The sequence below is a fragment of the Chiloscyllium plagiosum genome, unplaced genomic scaffold (genome assembly GCF_037043375.1).
Source record: "Chiloscyllium plagiosum isolate Xiang-an unplaced genomic scaffold, Cpla_swu_hap1 HiC_scaffold_29, whole genome shotgun sequence".
In the NCBI taxonomy this organism is placed as follows: Eukaryota; Metazoa; Chordata; class Chondrichthyes; order Orectolobiformes; family Hemiscylliidae; genus Chiloscyllium; species Chiloscyllium plagiosum.
The window spans coordinates 17,646,091-17,665,462 of NW_028270167.1; positions in this window are offsets into that span (position 1 = coordinate 17,646,091).

Consider the following 19,372-nt stretch of genomic DNA (forward strand, 5'->3'; position numbering starts at 1 on the left):
AATTTGCTGGAAATGCCATCAGAATCTTGCAAGATGGCTAAAGCTCAATTGGAAATGAAGCAGCTTGAGTTAGAGGCAAAAGGGAAGGAATTACAAGAGAAAGGGGGAGAGAGAGGAGAAGAGAGAGAAAAGGAGAGATAGGAAAGTTAGAAAGACAGGAAGTTTGAACTTCAGAAATTGGCACTTAGATGGGAGTTCAAAAATTCACTTTTTGAAATAGTGAGAACTCATGGGGAACAATAGAGAATTAAAATGGCAAGACTAGCAGCTGAAATAGCTGATGATTATGGGTTCTATCAAAGCAAAGTTTGGCTTCCAATATCAATTTCAATCTGTGAGGGATAGAAATTAGTGAAAAGAGAAATCCTCGCATGGAAAGGGAAATGTAGATCTCAGTGAAAATCATAAGGATAACTTACCACAGGGTAAAAAGGAAACCCTTGAAGGGGACGGAAAAGTTTAAAAAGCTCTGGTGTGTTAAGTAGGCCACATGAAATCACAATGTTGGTGGGCTAGGAAAAAGCCAAATAAACAAAAACAGGATAAGCCAATAAAGTTTGTTGGAGTGGTAATGGAAAGCACAATGGAGGCTAGAAAGCTGCACCAGAATGTACAAGCTGGTCGGAGGTTGGTTAAGGAGGAAGTGCCAGATCTTCTTAAACCATATACCTGCGAAGGTAAAGTTTACTCACATAGGTCAGGAGCAGCAAGTAAAGAGCTTACAATATTAAGAGATACAGGATCCTCTCAATCTGTGATGTTGATAGATAAGGAGGTATGTACCTCTGAAGAACTATTGCCAGAAAAGATACTAGTAACAGGAACTCACAGTGAGACAAGAGTGCTCAGTTATGTAAAGTGAGGTTAGAGTGTCCAGTGAAGAGTGAAGAAGGTATGGTAGGAGTACTGGACAAACCCTCAACTCCAGGAATATAATTTGGTCTTGTTATTGATATAGCTAGTTCACAGGTTGGACTGCTGCCTACTATGGTTGAAAAGCCAATGGAAACTCAGGGAACTGAACTATTTCAGGACACATATCCTGGGATTTTTCCTGACTGTGTGGTAACGAGGTCACAAAGTTACCAGTTTAAACAGGAACATCAAAGAGTACCGATAAGAAATTTGAAGTGGAGTTAGCAGAGACCCTGTTTGATCAGATAGTTGAGACAAGCCAGGAGTAGATAGATGGCATTATTAGCTCAGAGATACTAACTGAGTTACAGCAGAAAGATGGAGATTAAAAGCCACTGTATCAAAAGGCATACCCAGAAGCAGAATCCGAATGTTTCTCTGCATGTTATTATCTTATAAATGATGGCTTAATGAGGAAATGGAGATCATTATATATTCAGGCAGATAAGAAATGGGTAGAAGTTCATTAAATCTTATTGCCAGTGGGCGATAGAAAGGAGGCGTTGCGAGTGACGCATAAACAACCTCTAGGGGGTTATTTCGGAGTAAGAAAAACTCAACCTAAAATACAAAAACATTTATACTGGCCTGGACTGCACAAGGATGTAGTTGAATTTTGCCAGATGTGTCATATATGTCAGGTAATTGGAAAACCACAGGCAGTAATAAAATCCACATCTTTAATACCTATTCCATCATTTGAAGAACCTTTTACAAGAGTCTTAATTAATTGCATAGGACCCCTACCTCAAACAAAAAGTTGGAATCAGGATTTGTTAATAATAATGGACATGTCCACTAGATTTCCAGAGGCCTTCCCATTACACAATATCACAATATCGGATTGCAGAGAAATTACTCAAATTTTCACTCAATATGAACTACCGACAGAAAAAATTCAATAGAGGGTCAAACTTCACATCAAAATTATTCCATGAAGTTATGGATAACTTAGGAATAAAACAATTCAAATATGCATACCATTCAGAGTCACAGTGAGCACTGGAAAGACATTAAAGACCATGTTGAGGGCTTATAGTCAGGATTATCCAGATGATTCGGATTGCACTTTTTGCAATCAGAGATGCACGAAATGAATCAACCAAATTCAGTCCATTTGAATTAGTTTTTAGGAATGAAGTGAGAGGACCACTGAAATTGATTGATGAGGAATTAGTTAGTCAGAATTCAGAGATCATGTATTTGGACTATGTGTCAAATTTTTGGGAATGATTCAATAGAGCAGGGAGTTGGCTAGACAACATTTAAAAATATCATAGCATCCAATGAAGCAGGAAACAGACAAGATATTAAAAACTCGTAAGTTTGCTATTGGAGATAAGGTGTTAGTGTTACTTCCAGTGTTGGGTGAACCTTTAAAAGCAAGGTTTAGTGGACCTTATCAAGTTGTAAGGAAATTGAGGTGAACTATTTGATAAGGACTCCAGACAGAAATAAATCTCATGGTGTGTTTCATGTGAGTATGCTCAAAAGGTATTTTGACAGGAAAGGAAAGCCAAAGGAGATTGTGTTAATGGTTGCAACACAGAGGGAAGAACCAAGTTCAGAGGATTCTGAACTAGATATTGCTCAAATTAAATTGGACAAGGAGGAAGATGTCAAAAATTGGGATAAATTGTTGAGTTATGTTCCAGAGGAAATGAGTTATTACTATCACACAGGGAAATATGCGGAAATAAACTGGGAAGTACTAACCTAATTGTGCATGATATAGATATAGGCGATGCTGTTCCGATTAAGCAACATCCTTATAGGCATAACCCTCTAAAGTTGGTACAAATTTAAAAGGAGATAGGATGCATGCTCCAAGACGACATAATCGAAGTGAGTTACAATAACTGGAGCTCACCCATAGTAATGGTGTCAAAACCAGATGGTACTCAACGATTATGTGTGGACTATAGCAAAGTCAATGCAGTAACAAAGACTGATGCATGTCCGATTCTGCATTTGGAAGACTGTGTTAAGAAGGTGGGATAGGTAACTTATATTTCTAAGTTGGACTTATTCAAAGAATACTGGCAGGTACCTTTGTCAGAAAGAGCAGAGGCAATTTCGGCTTTCCCAAAGCCAAATGGACTGTATGAGTTTAAAGGAGAAAGTGAGGTCTGCAGATGCTGGAGATCAAAGTTGAAACTTTATTGCTGGAACAGCACAGCAGTCAGGCAGCATCCAGGGAACAGGAGATTCGACGTTTCGGGCACAGGCCCTTCTTCAGGAATATGAAGAAGGGCCTGTGCCCGAAACGTCGAATCTCCTGTTCCCTGGATGCTGCCTGACCTGCTGTGCTGTTCCAGCAATAAAGTTTCAATGTATGAGTTTAAAGCCATGCTGTTTGGTATGAAAAATGTACCAGCCACATTTCAGAGACTAACCAAGAAGGTCATTGCCGGATTATCCAATTGTATCATACATATAGATGACCTGGTGAGTTTTAGTCACACATGGAAAGAACATTTACAACATTTATCAGACTTGTTCAATTGACTACGAAAAGCAGGCTTGGTGATAAACCTGGCTAAAAGGGAATTTGCCAAAGCCCAAGTCACCTTCCTGGGCCATTTTATTGGACCTGGACCAATGGCCCCACAGGATGCAAAAACAAAGCTAATCGGGGAGTTTCCCATACCATTGACAAAAACAGCAGTACTACGGTTCCTGGGCTCTAATGGATTTTATCAAAAATCTGTACCAAATTTTAGCAGTGTGGCTGCTCCACTCACTGAATTGCTAAAGAAAGGCAAGACGTTTCAGTGGACAGCAGACTGTCACAAGGCATTTGACAGCCTGAAAGTTGTGTTAGCCACTGCCCTGGTATTAGCCACACCTAATTATGCAAAGCCATTCAAGATGGCTATTGATGCAAGTGATGTAGGTGTCGGTGCTGTGCTCTTGCAGGAAGTTGATGAGGAGATAGAAAGACCTAATGGATATTTCTCCAGGAAATTGAACATTCATCAGCAAAAATATTTGGCAATTGAGAAGGAGACTATGAGCTCGGTATTGGCGTTACAACATGTTAACGTTTTTGTTACTAGTAATGTATCTGAGACAATCATATGCACTGATCAGAAACCATTGAAGTTTGTGGAGAGATTTAAGGACAAAATGCCAGACTGTTTGGATGGAGCTTGTTGTTACATTCAATTTAAAAATTGCTTATAGAACCTCACAGCACAGCACAGTACAGGTTCTTCGACCCTCGATGTTGCGCCGACTTGTGAAACCAATCTGAAGCCCATCTAACCAACACTATTCCATTATCATTCATATGTTTATCCAATGACCATTTAAACGCCCTTGAAGTTGGCGAGTCCATTACTGTTGCAGGCAGGGCATTCCTCACCCTTACTACCCTCTGACTAAAGAACCTACCTCAGACATCTGTCCTATATCTATCACCCCTCAATGTAAAGCTATGTCCCCTCATGCTATCCATCACCATCTGAAGAAAAAGGCTCTCACTGTCCATGCTCACTGATCAACTTGTGTGTCTCTATTAAGTCACCTCTCAACCTTCTTCTCTAATGAAAATATCCTCAAGTCCCTCACCCTTTCCACATAAGACCTTTCCTCCATACTAGGCTACATCTTGGTAAACCTCATTTGCACCCTTTCCAATTCTTCCATATCCTTCCTAGACCAGACCTGTATGCACCAGAATTTTGTACAGCAGCAGCCTGACCTCATAGCTCCAATACTCAATCCCTCTACCAATAAAAGCAAACACATCACACGACCATCATGAAAAAAAGTGATTGCTAACGCATTACTGAGACTCGAATGATTAACAGGAGTACAGCAGAATGAAACATGATGTAGTTGTGCATGTTTATTGTTAATGCAATGTGTACGTGTTGTAGAGTACTAACAATTTAAGATTAGAGTCATAGAGTCATAGAGATGTACAGCATGGAAACAGACCCTTTGGTCCAACCCTGTCCATGCCGACCAGATATCCCAACCCAATCTAGTCCCTCCTGCTAGCACCTGGCCCATATCCCTCCAAATCCTTCCTATTCATATACCTATCCAGGCGCCTTTTAAATGTTGCAAATGTACTAGCCTCCATCACTTCCTCTGGCAGATCAGGAGTTTTAAAATGAAGCTTTCTTTGGATATTGATGGTTCATTTTTTTTAAGGGGGCAGTGTGACATTGCTGCTCCTTTAACAACGTTATGTTGTCCTTGGTTATTTTTTCAGAGAGGTCATAAAAGAAACAGACTCTGAAAAGTCTAAGTTGAAGGGATTTAGGGCCAGTTTGATTATAGCTAACAGATACTGCCTCAGGCATCAGGCTTTCAAGCTTTTGGGAAAAAAAAACACAGTGGCCAGATCTCACAGCTCAGCTTCACTCTGGTTTGGTTTGAGTTTTAGCAGGAGTGTTTTGAAGCTGTTGGACCCAAAGAAGCAGGTCCAGGCTGGTCCTCTCTCTCTGATTTCTCTCCTGTAAGACCGTGGGTTTGATTTTAACTTCTGTACCAAGAGGTGTATATGAGGATTGTTGCAAGTATTAGGAATGGCACTATTAAGTTGGGATAATCTGTTGGCTTTTCTGATAGGGCAAGTTAATCTGTATTGTTCTCTTTTGTTTGTGTTTCATTCGGTAATTAAATTAAATTAAATTTACATTAAGATTAAATTACTTACAGTGTGCAAACAGGCCCTTTGGCCCAACAAGTCCACACCGACCCACCGAAGCGCAACCCACCCACACCCATTCCCCTACATTTACCCCTGCCCCTAACACTACGGGCAATTTAGCATGGCCAATTCACCTAACCTGTACATTTTTGGACTGTGGGAGGAAACCGGAGCACCTGGAGGAAACCCACGCAGACGTGGGGAGAATGTGCAAACTCCACACACTCAGTTGCCTGAGGCGGGAATTGAACCCGGGTCTCTGGCGCTGTGAGGCAGCAGTGCTAACCACTGTGCCATCATGCCACTCACTGCCACCGTCCCGCCCACTGCCATCGTGCCGCCCACTGCCACCGTGCCGCCCACAGTAATCTTGTAAATAAATTCTGTTTTGTTTAACACTAAGTGGTTTGACCAGCGGCATCTCTCCTGGAATATCCACTTACACCTGCTTAAAGCAACTGGGAAAGTTAGGGTCTGGGCTACCTTCTTGATGCTTTGAAGGGTCTGGCCTGGCCCATAGTAGGAATGCAATGTCTTATACTTATCTTTAAAATAAGAGAAAGTTAGGGTCTAGACTGTCTTCTTAATATATGTTGAGGTAGTTTGGTCTAGCCCATAACACTGATCTAGCCTGCATGTAACTTCAAACCCACAGCAATGCATTTGACTTTTAACTTCCTGTTGAAATGACTTAGCAAGCTACTCAGTCCAACATTGCCCAGCCAGAGACACACATTCCTATGGATGATTTAAAATTAAAAAATTGACATAAAATCTGAATGGTGCATTGATGTTCTTTCAGGAAGGAAACCTGGGCTTTGTGTAGCACAAAGCCCAGCTTTGTTGAACACAATCAGGACACTTAACTATCCTCTGAGGTAACCTGGTAAATCACTTGTTTGTACCATCACCTTCCCAGGAATAAGTAAGATGTGAAAAAAATGCTAGCCGTGTCAATAACATCTAAATCTTGAATATTAATCTTTAAAGATGTGTTTATTTGGAGCTCAAGAAATTTAGTGGGAACGGAAAAGGTGTGGAACCAAAACTAAACTGGGCTTACATGTTCATCTCAAGACATTATGTGTGGGCTATTGGCTGTTGGAATTGTGGTTGAGTGGGTTTTCAGCTGTTAAGATCACTTTTTTGGACTGTGAACTAAAATTAGAACAGATACCGCTTTAAACTAAGGAAACTATGTAAAAAAAAGTGTTAACAGTTTTAAAAACAAGTTATTGGAACACCTTGTGAGTTGTTGCCTTATTTGACCATTGAGGGCGCGGTCCAGCCAAATCAACACCACATGGGTGGCACGGTGGCTCCGTAGTTAGCACTGCTGCCTCACAGCAGCAGGAACTCAGGTTCGATTCCAGCTGCGGGTGACTGTCTGGGTGGCGTTTGCACATTCTCCCCGTGTCTGCGTGGATTTCTTCTGGTTGCTCCGGTTTCTTCCCACCATCCAAAGATGTGCAGGTTAGGTGAATTGGTCATGCTAAATTGCCTATAGTGCTAGGTGCATTAGTCAAGGGTAAATATAGAGTAGGGGAGTGGGTCTGGGTCAGTTGCTCTTCGGAGGGTCGGTGAGGACTTGTTGGGCCGAAGGGCCTATTTCCATACTGTAGGGAATCTAAGCTAATCTGTATGTTCAGTGCAGTTCTATCCTGAGATAGTCTTTTGATTGGCTTTTCAATTGGTTAGTTAGTTTGGATTCAGGAGGGTTCACCTTTCCTCTGGAAGCTGCTCTTGCTGAAAATACTACTTTGAAAGTAAAAGGAAAAACCACCATCAGAAACATTGAAAGAGCAAATCCTCAACCATTGAATGAGAGTGAGAATTGGCATACTCACAACCTCATGCTGCTAAAAACAATGACTGCAGCTGCCTGAACTGCTGTGCTCTTCCAGCACCACTAATCCACAACCTCATGCTGTCAACAGGTAGTTGGAAGGAATCGAAAGGAATCAAAAGGAACTGAAAGAAAATAACTCATCAAAGTCTGTTTTCAGGCCAGAACCATGCTCCTCTGATTTTCTTTCTCTTTTACCCACCCCCAATATTTGTGTCTTGTCTCTTTGTGTCTCTGTTTGTACATTAATAGAGAATTATAAAAAAAGAGGTAGAATTTAAATTATGGTTACAACTTCACATTTCAAATTTTTTTTATTGCTATTGCTTAAAAAGAGTACTTTATCAAAGAATCTCAGCAGTGTGGAAACAGGCCATTTGGCCCAACAAATCCACGCCGAACCTCTGAAGAGTATCCCACCCAAACCCATTCCCCTACACTATTACTCTACATTTTCCATGACTAATGTACCTAATCTACACATCGTTGAACACTATGGGCATCGTAGCATGGCCAATTCACCTAATCTGCACATCTTTGGACTGTGGGTCCAAACTGCGGTAGTGCTTATTTTCCCCAGCACCCATGTTGTGTGTGTGCAGGTGTGAAACACAGTGAAAGACACAAGGTGTTCAAATCTTTGTTCAATTTCCAACACCAGGAAGAAAAGAAACACCCAAGTGGCCAGTGACAAGCAGTGCCCTTCACATCAAAGGGCAATGCTGTGTGATCAAACAGTGAAGGGGAGGGCAGGGGTTAAATTAAAGTAGAGTTGGAGGGGGAAATAATACACTCCACTCGCTGCAGTGCCCACCTCTCTCTGAATAGCTTTAGTGTGTTGGTAGACACCACATCTCCTTCTCCAGGGACAGCCAGACTGTAATGTAACCACAGAAGAGGGACGGGCAGTCGGCCCTAACAAACCCCTCCACATCCTGCTGCCTGGAGCTGTCTATGGCCAGTTTGGCCAGACCCTGAAGCAGACCCACGAGGAAGTCTTCTGACCTGCCCTCCCCCCTCCATACCCGAGGATCAGTGGGACTGAAGTGCAACTAAAAATAGAGAAGAAGGTTCTTTTAGAAAATCAAAAAGGGAGTGCAAGCACCCACACCCGATACATACATGGTCCACGGACTCCACAACACCACAGAACAAGCAGTTGGGCTGGGAGTCCGCGAACCACCGTAACCTGCGGTTGCAGAGGACCGTCGCATGCAGCGCCCTCCACCCCAGATCCCCAAGAGAAAGGGGGAGGACTCCTGTGTAAAGAGCCCTCCACTGGGGATCCCCATCACCCGGTGGCGAATGGGCATGCCAAGGCGTGTCCGGGTGGGGGATGAGGGAGAAGCGGTGGATGATGGGCAACTGCGTTCGATACAGGGCCCGCCATTTTATGTCCCTAAAAGCGACAAAACTAAAATGCTGGAGGCGGCTCAGGTTGTGGGGCACAGATTCCCGGGGGAAGTATGGGACGTTGGGGCCAATGTGAAATTCTGTCCGGGCAGGGGTAAGCGCACACCTGAGCATTCTCCAACTGGTGCACTATGTCGGGTCCGAGCACCACTGTTTTAAAGGCGTCGAACGAGAGTGGTCATGAACTGGACGTCTATCACTGCCCTGTTCGCTATATCCTGAGCCAGCGTCCAGCCCTGCATATTCTTTTAAAATGAATTAAACAGCTGGGAAATTTAGATTAGATTTTAGATTAGATTACATTACAGTGTGGAAACAGGCCCTTCGGCCCAACAAGTCCACACCGACCCGCCGAAGCGAAACCCACCCATACATTTACCCCTTACCTAACACTACGGGCAATTTAGCATGGCCAATTCACCTGACCCTGCACATCTTTTGGACTGTGGGAGGAAACTGGAGCACCCGGAGGAAACCCACGCAGACACGGGGAGAACGTGCAAACTCCACACAGTCAGTCGCCTGAGGCGGGAAATGAACCCGGGTCTCAGGCGCTGTGAGGCAGCAGTGCTAACCACTGTGCCACCGTGCCGCCCACTAATTTGATGGTTTAATCAATCAAACACACACATAATTGGTATCCAGGATGAGGGCAATGTACATGCTTTCTTCCTCTAATATCTTGAGGTTTATACAACATGTCCTTGTGACCATGATATATATTCAACCTCCAGATGAAATGGGAGATGGTTGAGATGCCTGTTACAATGCAGGAATGTGGTCTGGGCCAGACTTGCACCACATGGGACAATAATGAGATTACCCCACTCATGATGACTGTTTATCTATAATGAAAAAAACATGTCACTCCTGTAGAGCTAGTTTCTGTTCCTCCTCCAGATCATGGAACCCAGCCCTCTTCAAACCATTCCACTAACACCTTCAGGTAATCTCTTCCGTATGTATTTGTGGGGCTAGTTAGCGTGGATGGCTGGTTTATGATGCCAATAGTGTGGATTCAATTCCTGCAATGGCTGAGGTTGCCATGAAGGTCCTGCATACCCAATGTTATGCTTCGCCTGAGGCATGGTAATCCACAGGTTAAACTCACTTCCCGTCATTTCTCTCGCAAATGAGAGAAGCCCTATGGAGACTTTGCCTTGTATATGTTTTGTTTGATCAGGTAATGGTGAGTAAGCAAAGTCTTTCTAACACTTCGGCAATGCTGTTTGCTGGACGAGACTGTTAATAAAAGACAAGTGAAACCAAATGTCTCACAATGATACAGATGGATTCCTCTAAAATTAAATCCATGCAAGGTATTGAATCATTCTTGGTTAAATTTCCCTTGCAGCAAAGCATGTCTAACCTCTTTGGAATAGGAACTTCTGGGAGAACAGCTGGCATCTTGGCCTGGTTTTCAGCATTGAAATTGCCTTGCTCTATGCTGAACATTGGGGTGCCCCTGGGTGGGTCCAACTGGCATGATAATAGGTCATACAAATTTGTTGCTGAGTATACTCAGACACATCTGCTCAAAGAAACCCATGACACAAGGTTCGGTTCATTTGAAAGTGTGCAAAGTATCAACCAGGAATATAAACCATCTCACAGTTTCCAGGTTTTGTTACTACTTGATCTTGTTTCAATTAATCTGATGTATTGTGGGATGTTAATTTCATCACTATCGTTGGCCTAATTTCAAATTTACATCCTACGGTGCTCCTTAGGTAACATCATGAGTGTTTGGGGGATATTAGTGTGCATATTCATGTTGTAAAGATGTACCAACACTCAAAAAAAAAACAGTATGTGGTAACCACAAAATGACACAATATCCTTGCTACTTCCATCTGCTGAATTGAAAAAAAAATGAAACTAAATCCCACGCAATATCTCATGCACATCCAAGTTTACAGAACCTGAAATTAATCCAGGAAAGATTTCCATTGGAATGAATCATTCAATTTTTACCAGTGGTCGCATGGATGGTGATTTTTGTTTTACATTTTAGAATTGTGTCTCTGTCAGCTGTAAGATTCAAAACCAGTGCTGACATTAATGGGTCATGTACACTGAAAATAAAAAAAACGATTATGGACCAGAAAGAAAAACAATTTTTGCTCAGCTTTCTTTCAGGTCAGCCACTTTGATCTTACCATCCTTCTTACCAAAGTTGAGGTCGAGGTTTGTATTTGAAAATCTACACAACGGGAGGTATGCTTTTCCCTATCCTAAGGAGGCATGAATAATATGAGACAGATGATGCAATCAAAAATCAGGTTCTCGCCATCAGGATTGACTCTTGCAACTAAACTTTCCTGTCTTAGAGAGTGAGATCAAATTTTCACCATCAGCTGGTGAGAAGCTGATGAATCTGCATCTCAGTAATTACACAACTCACCTGATTAACTGCCCCTGACCAATTAATCTTCCGACAGGTGAGAAATTTGAAAGCTCAAAAAATCAACACGAAGTGGGTACCTGAAAAGTTCGATCCTTTCAGTTGAGTCCAGTTGTGTTAAAGGCTGTGTGCAACATCTTTGAACTTCCAAAACATTTGAATTAGGAACAGAAGTATATGGAGGATAGTGGGTTAGTATAGGTTAGGTGGGCTTGGAACGGCGCAACATCGAGGGCCAAAGGGCCTGTACTGCGCTGTATTCTTCTATGTTCTATGTTCTAAGTAGACCAATCTATCTGCTCAGCCATTTAACTCGATCATGTCTGATCTCTATGTACTTTGATTTCCACTTTCCCATCCATTCCAATAACCTTAGATTCTTGTTGGGTAAGGGAATCAATCTGCTTTTGATTAAAAAGTATGCAGTGACACTGTCTCCATCACTTTCGAGGCAGATTTATTTGCCTTCACTCAAAACTTGCAGGTGCCTCAGGTCAAAGACAATGGACTCTTTCGACATTTCATTCAGCACTTAGTCCTCCTACTTTACAAGCAGTCCTTTCCAGTTTTAGAATTTATTGAGCAGTTGATTTTCAGATCAATATAGTGAGGTTCCAACTTTGTGTTTGAGTGAGAGAATTGTAGGTTCCACCTGTGATCCAGGATTCACCCCATTCTTCACGTCCCCTTTTCCATTGCCTCTACCATGGCACCGATGGCCTGTCACATGCCCCTGTTATGGTTGAGCCTCTCTAAATTACTATTAATGGGCCCACTATACCACATTGCTCATGTCTCCTTGAAAGGCAGAGGCATCTGAAGTGAGGTTGATGTCCCTCATCCCCCTCTTGCTTTGGTTTTGATGCTGAGCACCCATGGCTATCGCAATAGAGTGTGGATTTGAGCACATACTCAGCAGCCACTGAGCATTCTACCAGGCCTGCGTCTCCAAGATGACCACCACCTTACCATGATTGTAGTCAGGCAGTCGCAAGCTGAAATCACTAGAGTACCATAAATGTATATGTTTCAGTATACTTTGGCACATCTTCCTCATCTTCCTGTCCCTGTCTCTGCAAGATGACCATTTCCAGGTACTGTGGCAAGAGTCCTGGTCCAATTCTTTCCTTATCAACTGTGGAAATGTATCAGTGATGTGCTCGCCAGATTGTGCTCCCAAGTACCCACTGAAATGATTGCCTCTGTATTAGTGGAGGTGAATCAGGCTAACCTCCCATCGCTAGAATCCATCTACCAGATCCACTGTCAAGGAAAGGCCGCCAGCATTCTTAAAAATCCATCCCACCCTGGCAATGTTTTTCTACAACCTCTACCAGCGGGGAGAAGGTACAGAAGCCTAAACATACACTAATTAACAAGGGTTTGGTGAGCTATCATCATAATATGGAAAATGCCTCTTTGTTTTTACTAATAGCAGGCCTTTTTTCTCCTATTCAGAGGGCAAAAGCCTCAAAGTTCAAAATTTTTATTCATGACCTCTACAAAAATTTACAGAACTTTCAGGTGCTCTTTACATGTAGGGCAATTGGATAATAATTATGTACTAGGCTGCTCTTTCATTAAGGTGTTCCATTCCAACTATGACATTATGGAGTCGCTTTACAATTATGAGGATGTAATGGTCCAACCCTGTTTTAACCTTTGTAACACTGTGGATAAGAAAGAACAAAGTACAGCAAACTTTTGTGGAGACTTTAGTTCCCTCAGAGTCAGTCTGCAGCCCCAATCCCACACTCGATGGATAAAACGTATAAAATTAAACTAAATTAGGGTGCATTTATACTATTTGGTGTGAAACCTCAGAGCTCAGAATTTTACATTCAGTCCTCTGGCCAGATCATATTCAGATTGTTACTGAGAATCATTGTTTGGAATTTATCTTTGGAATTGCATTGCATGTAAAGTTGATGTGGACTTGCATTCTTACACCGTCACGTTAATAGACTAAAACATTCGATCACATGGGTACTCTATTATTTTTCTCTTAGGCAGTCACTAATGTTCTTTTGCTAATGTATTATTTTGACATGTCTGATAACCTCCTAATCCTCACAATCATTTTGTCAAAGTGATTTGAAATGGTCATTTCTCTCGTGCATATTTGGCTGGTGTCTGACTCAAGACCATCCTTAGGGCGGCATGGTGGCTCAGTGATTAGCACTGGGTGGGATGGTCTTTGGAGGATCAGTGTGGAATTGATGGGCTGAATGGCCTGCTTCCCCACTGGAGGGATTCTATGATCCTGAAGTCATTCTAATATGCTGAAAGGCGGGATTTTAAGGCCAGTTGCCCTGCCCAACTCAATTTGTAGCTGAGGTCATGCATCAAACCTGAGACGTTCTGCTGTTCAAAAAGATAAATATTATACGAAGTACTGTAACAATTACTCAGTACAAAGCATCTTTAAAGGAAACTCTAAGAAGTTGAATATGAAAAATCTAAGCTATCAGAAGAGATGTAAGATATATATGAATTGAGCTTTCAACCAGTTCAGTGGAAGTAAATATGTTCCCTTGGTCTTTAGCTCTCATAAAATGGAAGCAATTCTTAATATTGAGTCTGTAGTAGAAAATGCCAGAAAGTTTATCATTGCCCTTCCCAGGGTTTTCCTCTTCAATCACTGCTCTCCACACTTCACCCCACCATTTATCTTCCCCTGCCCCCTTCTGCATGCAGATTATGGTTGAAATTATGAAGCAGAGGTCTATGTCAGAAATCCTTCCTTTCTATCTATTGAACCAACTGGTGCTGCCATTTAGATAATTATTCCTAGGCCTCAAGAAATGTAGCAATGCTACTCAACCCCTCAGATCGATTACAACATTCAATGGGATCAGGCTGTGTGTCTGACTTCATGTGCTTACCTTTGCCCGAAGTCTTTTGGTTTATATAGCCATTGGAACCAGATGGATCTTATTGCCTGTGAGATCCTTGATTTGGGTTGTTAACCTGGACTAATCAGGGGGCTCAGGCTGACAGATATAAAGAGGAGATTCAGAAAATCTCCTGACTTCAGGGACTGATGCTGAGCTAGCTGGTCACAGGGTGCCTTGATTAATAATGACCTTCTTAATCATCTTATCTATCTGTCCTGCTGCCTTTAAAGATTCAAAGATCCTTCTCATCTCCAATATTCCCTGAGTCCCTTGCTTTGTTTGTCCTTCCAAAATGTATAACCTCACACTTTTCAGTGTTAAATTCCATTTGACACTGCTCAGCCTGTTTATAACATCCTGAACTCTTAAGCTTTCCTCCTCATTATTGAACATAGAATACAGAACATAGAAAAGTACAGCACAGAACAGGCCTTTTGGCCCACAAAGTTGTGTCGAGGATTAATCCTAATGTAAAATAAAATAACTTAACCTACACACCCCTCAATTCACTACTATCCATGTGCATGTCCAGCAGTCGCTTAAATGTCCCTAATGATTCTGCTTCCACCACCACAGCTGGCAACACATTCCATGCATTCACAACTTTCTGAGTAAAGAACCTTCCTCTGACTTCCCTTCTATACCTTTCTCCTAATATCTTAAAACTATGACACCTCATGCCAGTCAATCCTGCCATGGGGAAAAATCTCTGGCCAATGACTCTATCCATGCCTCTTATTATCTTGAATAGCTTGATCAGGTCACCTCTCTTCCTCCTTCTCTCCAAAGAGAAAAGTCCGAGCTTAGTCAACCTTTCTTCAAAAGGCAAACGCCTCCAGTCTAGGTAGCATTCTGGTAAACCTTCTTTGCACCCTCTCCAAAGCCTCTGTATCTTTCCTATAGTAGGGCGACCAGAACTGGACACAATATTCCAAGTGTGGTCTCACCAGAGCTGCAGCAAAACTCTTAAACTCGATCCACCTGTTAGTGAAAGCCAAAACACCATATGGTTTCTTAACAACCCTATCTACTTGGGTGGCAACATTGAGAGATTTATGTATTTGCAAACCCAGATCTCTCTGTTCCTCCACACTGCCAAGAATCCTGCCTTTAATCTTATATTCAGCATTCAAATTCGACCTTCCAAAATGCATCACTTTGCATTTATCCAGGTTGAACTCCATCTGCCATTTCTTAGCCCAGCTCTGCATCCTGTCAATGTCACGCTGCAGCCTGCAGTAGCCCTCTATAATATCAATGGTACCTCCAACCTTTGTGTCGTCTGCAAATTTACTAACCCACCCCTCAACCTCCTCATCCAAGTCATTTATAAAAACTACAAAGAGCAGAGGCCCAAGAACAGAGCCCTGTGGGACCCCACTCAACACTGACCTCCAGGCAGAATACTTTCCATCTACAACTACTCTCTGCCTTCTGTCAGCCAACCAATTCTGAATCCAGATAGCCAAATCTCCCTGTATCCCACACTTTGTGACTTTATGAATGAGCCCACCATGGGGAACCTAATCGACACCACATAGACACCATAGACACTACATCCACTGCTCAACCTTCATCAACCTGTCTTGTCACCTCCACAAAGAACTCAATAAGATTTGTGAGGCATGACCTGCCCCTCACATAGCCATGCTGACTGCTTTTAATCACACTATGCTTTTCCAAATAGTCATAAATCCTATCCCTCAGAATTTTTTCCAAAACTTTGCTGACCACAGATGTAAGACTGACTGGTCTGTAATTGCCAGGGATTTCCCAATTACCCTACTTGAAAAGAGGAACAACATTCACCTCCTTCCAATCATCCGGTACGACTCCCGTGGAGAGCAAGGAAGCAAAGGTCTTCGTCAGCAGCTTAGCAACCTCCTTTCTCACTTCCTGGAGCAACCTAGGATAAATCTGTTCTGGCCCTGGGGACTTATCAATCCTATTGTTTGCCAAAGTTTCCAGCACATCAACTCCATCAATCTTGATCTGTTCAAGCCTGTATCCCAGCTCCTCAAAGTTCTCATTCACAACAAGTCCCTTTCCTTATTGAAAAATGAAGCAAAAAGCTCATTTAGGCCTTTCCTTATCTGCTCAGACTCCAAGCACAAGTACCCTCCGCTATCCCTGATTGGCCCTACCTTCTCCCTGATCATTCTCTTATTCCTCACATATGAGTAAAATGCCTTTGGGTTCTCCCTAATTCTTCTTGCTAAGCCTTTCTCGTGCACCCTCCTGGCTCTCTCAGTACATTTCTGAGCTCTTTATAGCAAGTGTATAATCCTCCAAAGCTGTACTAGATCCTTGCTTCCTCCACTTTACGTAAGCTGCCTTCTTCCTTTTGACGAGAAGCTCCTCTGTTCTTGTCATCCAAGGTTCCTTAATCTTACCCCCTTCTTACCTGTCTCAGAGGAACAAATTCATGCATCACTTGCAACAACTGCTCCTTAAACAGTCTCCACATGTCTACTGTGCCCTTTCTGTGGAACAATTGCTCCCAGTCTGTACTTCTCAAATCCTGTCTTATAGTTTCATAATTTCCTTTTCCCCAATTAAATATCTTCCCTCTCCAAGACTATTCTAAATGTGAAGCAGTTGTGATCACTGTCACCAAAGAGTTCTCCTACCACGAGATCTGACACCTGTCCTGGCTCATTGCCATGCACCAAATACAAAATGTCCTCTCCCCTCGTACTTCTGTCTACATACTGAGTAAGGAAACCCTCCTGAATACACCTGACAAAATCGGCTCCATCCAAAGCCACTAAGGAGGTTCTAATCGATATTGGGAAAGTTGAAATCACCCATGACAACAACCCTACTACATCTGCATTTTTCCAAAATCTGCCCACCTATGAGTTCTTCAATCTCTCTACTGCTATTAGGGGGTCTGTAGAAAACCCCCAATGAGGTGGCTGTTCCTAACTTCCACCCATACTGACTCAGTAGACAAACCTTCCTCAACAACCTTTGTTTCTGTAGCTGCGATGCACTCTCTGATTAGCAATGCTACACCCCCTCCTCTTTTTCCACCCTCCCAGTTCTTTTTAAACGTTCTAAACCCTGGAACATCAAGCAACCATTCCTGCACCAGTGAAATCCACGTCTCTGTTATGGCCACAACATCATAGCCCCAAGTACTGATCCATGCTCTAAGTACGTCATTCTTATTTCTGACACTCCTTGCGTTAAAGCAGACACACTTTAACCGATCCCTTTGTTTCATCACGTAGAAACCTTCCCGACAGATTCGCTACATCCTGTCACTGCCCCATCCACAACTGACCCCCCTCTCAGACATGAAGCTCTGATTCCCACCCCCCCTGCCAAACTAGTTTAAACTCTCCCGAACCACACGAACAAATCTCCCACCCAGAACATTTGTGCTCCTCCAGTTCAGGTGCAACCCATCCTTCATGTACAGGTCCCACCTTCCCCAGAAGGGATCCCAATGGTCTAGGTATCTGAGGTCCTCCCTCCTGCACCAGCCTCGCAGCTACGTGTATTCACTGTATTCGCTGACTGTTCCTCACCTCACTATCTCGTGGCACCGGTAGCAAATCCGAGATCACTACTCTACTCGTCCTGCTCTTCAGCTTCCAACCGAGTTCTCTGTAGACACTTTTCAGATCCTCAATCCCTTTCCTGGCTACATCATTGGTGCCAATATGTACCATGATTTCTGGCTGCTCACCCTCCCCCTTCAGAATCCTGTAAACCTAATCGGCAATACCCAAGACCCTGGCACCGGGGAGGCAACATACCTTCCGGGAGTCCCGTTCCTGACCACAAAATCTCCTGTCAATTCGTTTAACTCTTGAGTCCCCTACCACTTTTCTATTCTCGCCCCTTCCCTTCTGAGCCACAGTTCCAGACACCTGAGAACTATGGCTTCCCGCTGGTAGGCCGTCCTTACCAGCAGTATCCACAATGGTATACTTATTGCTGAGGGGAACAGCCACAGGGGATCCCTCTTCTGACCATTGGTTCCCTTTCCTTCCCCTGACTGTAACCCAGCTGTCCTTATCCTGTGTCTGAGGAGTGACCACCTCCCTGTACATCTTCTTAATTTCTCCCTCAGCCTCCCGGGTGATCCGTAGTTCATCCAGCTCCAGCTCCAGTTCCCTAACTCGGTTTTCGAGAAGCTGGACTTGGGTGCACTTCCCGCATTTGCTGCATAACCAACTTTTGTGTCATCTGGATACTTACTGATCATATCTCCTACATTCATGTCTAAATCATTAATGTTTACTACAAACAGCAAGGGACCCAAGACCATATCCTGCAGTAAGCTTCCAATCACAAAAAAAACAACCAGCACCCTCTGCTTCCAGCGCTAAGCAAAGTTTGGATCTAATTGGCCAAATTGTCCTGATTCCATGGGCTCTTACTTTCTTTACTAGTCTGCCGTGCAAGACCTTATCAAGAGCCTTACTGAAGTCCACATGGACTACATCGACTGCATTGCCCTCACCAATACACCTAGTCACTTACTCAAAGAAATCAATTCGACCTGTCAGGTGTGATCTTGGTGACTGGATACTGGCCTCTTGTGCAATTATTTCCATTAACAAAAATTGATTCATCTCAGGTCAATTAAAACTGTTAATTTTAAATTTATCATCAATTAACATTTGTGAAACCAAATTGCAATTTTTTCCCATCCTTTGTGTATACCCCTGAAAGGTCATGTTCTAGCTTTTTGAGATATTATCCCTTTATCCTAAACTTTCAACTAGTGGAGAGAGTTTTCCTCTATCCAATCTATAAGTTCTTCTTGAAACAATGGTAGAAGCCCATAGAAACACATAGGTTATTGCATGGAAAGAGTCCCTTGGGCCCATCAGGTTTGTATTGACCATCAAGCACCTATCTACTCAAGTCCCATTTTCCAGAATTTGACACATTGCCTTTTATGCTATGGCATTTCAAGTGTTCATCTAAATGCCTCTAAAGTATTTCGAAAGTTCCTCTACCACCCTTTCAGGTAGTGAGTTCCAAGTATACAGCACTCCCTGGGTGAAAGCATTTTTCTCAAATCCCCGCTAAACCTTTTGTTGCTTACCTTAAATCTCAGCCCTGGTCACTAACCCCTCTACTAAAGGGAAAGATTTCTCCCTATGTATGTCCCTCAAAATTTTGTACACCTCAATCAGGTCCCCTTTCAATCTTCTCTACTCTGGGAATATGGTGGAGGCAGGTTCAATTGAGACATTCAAGAGGGTATT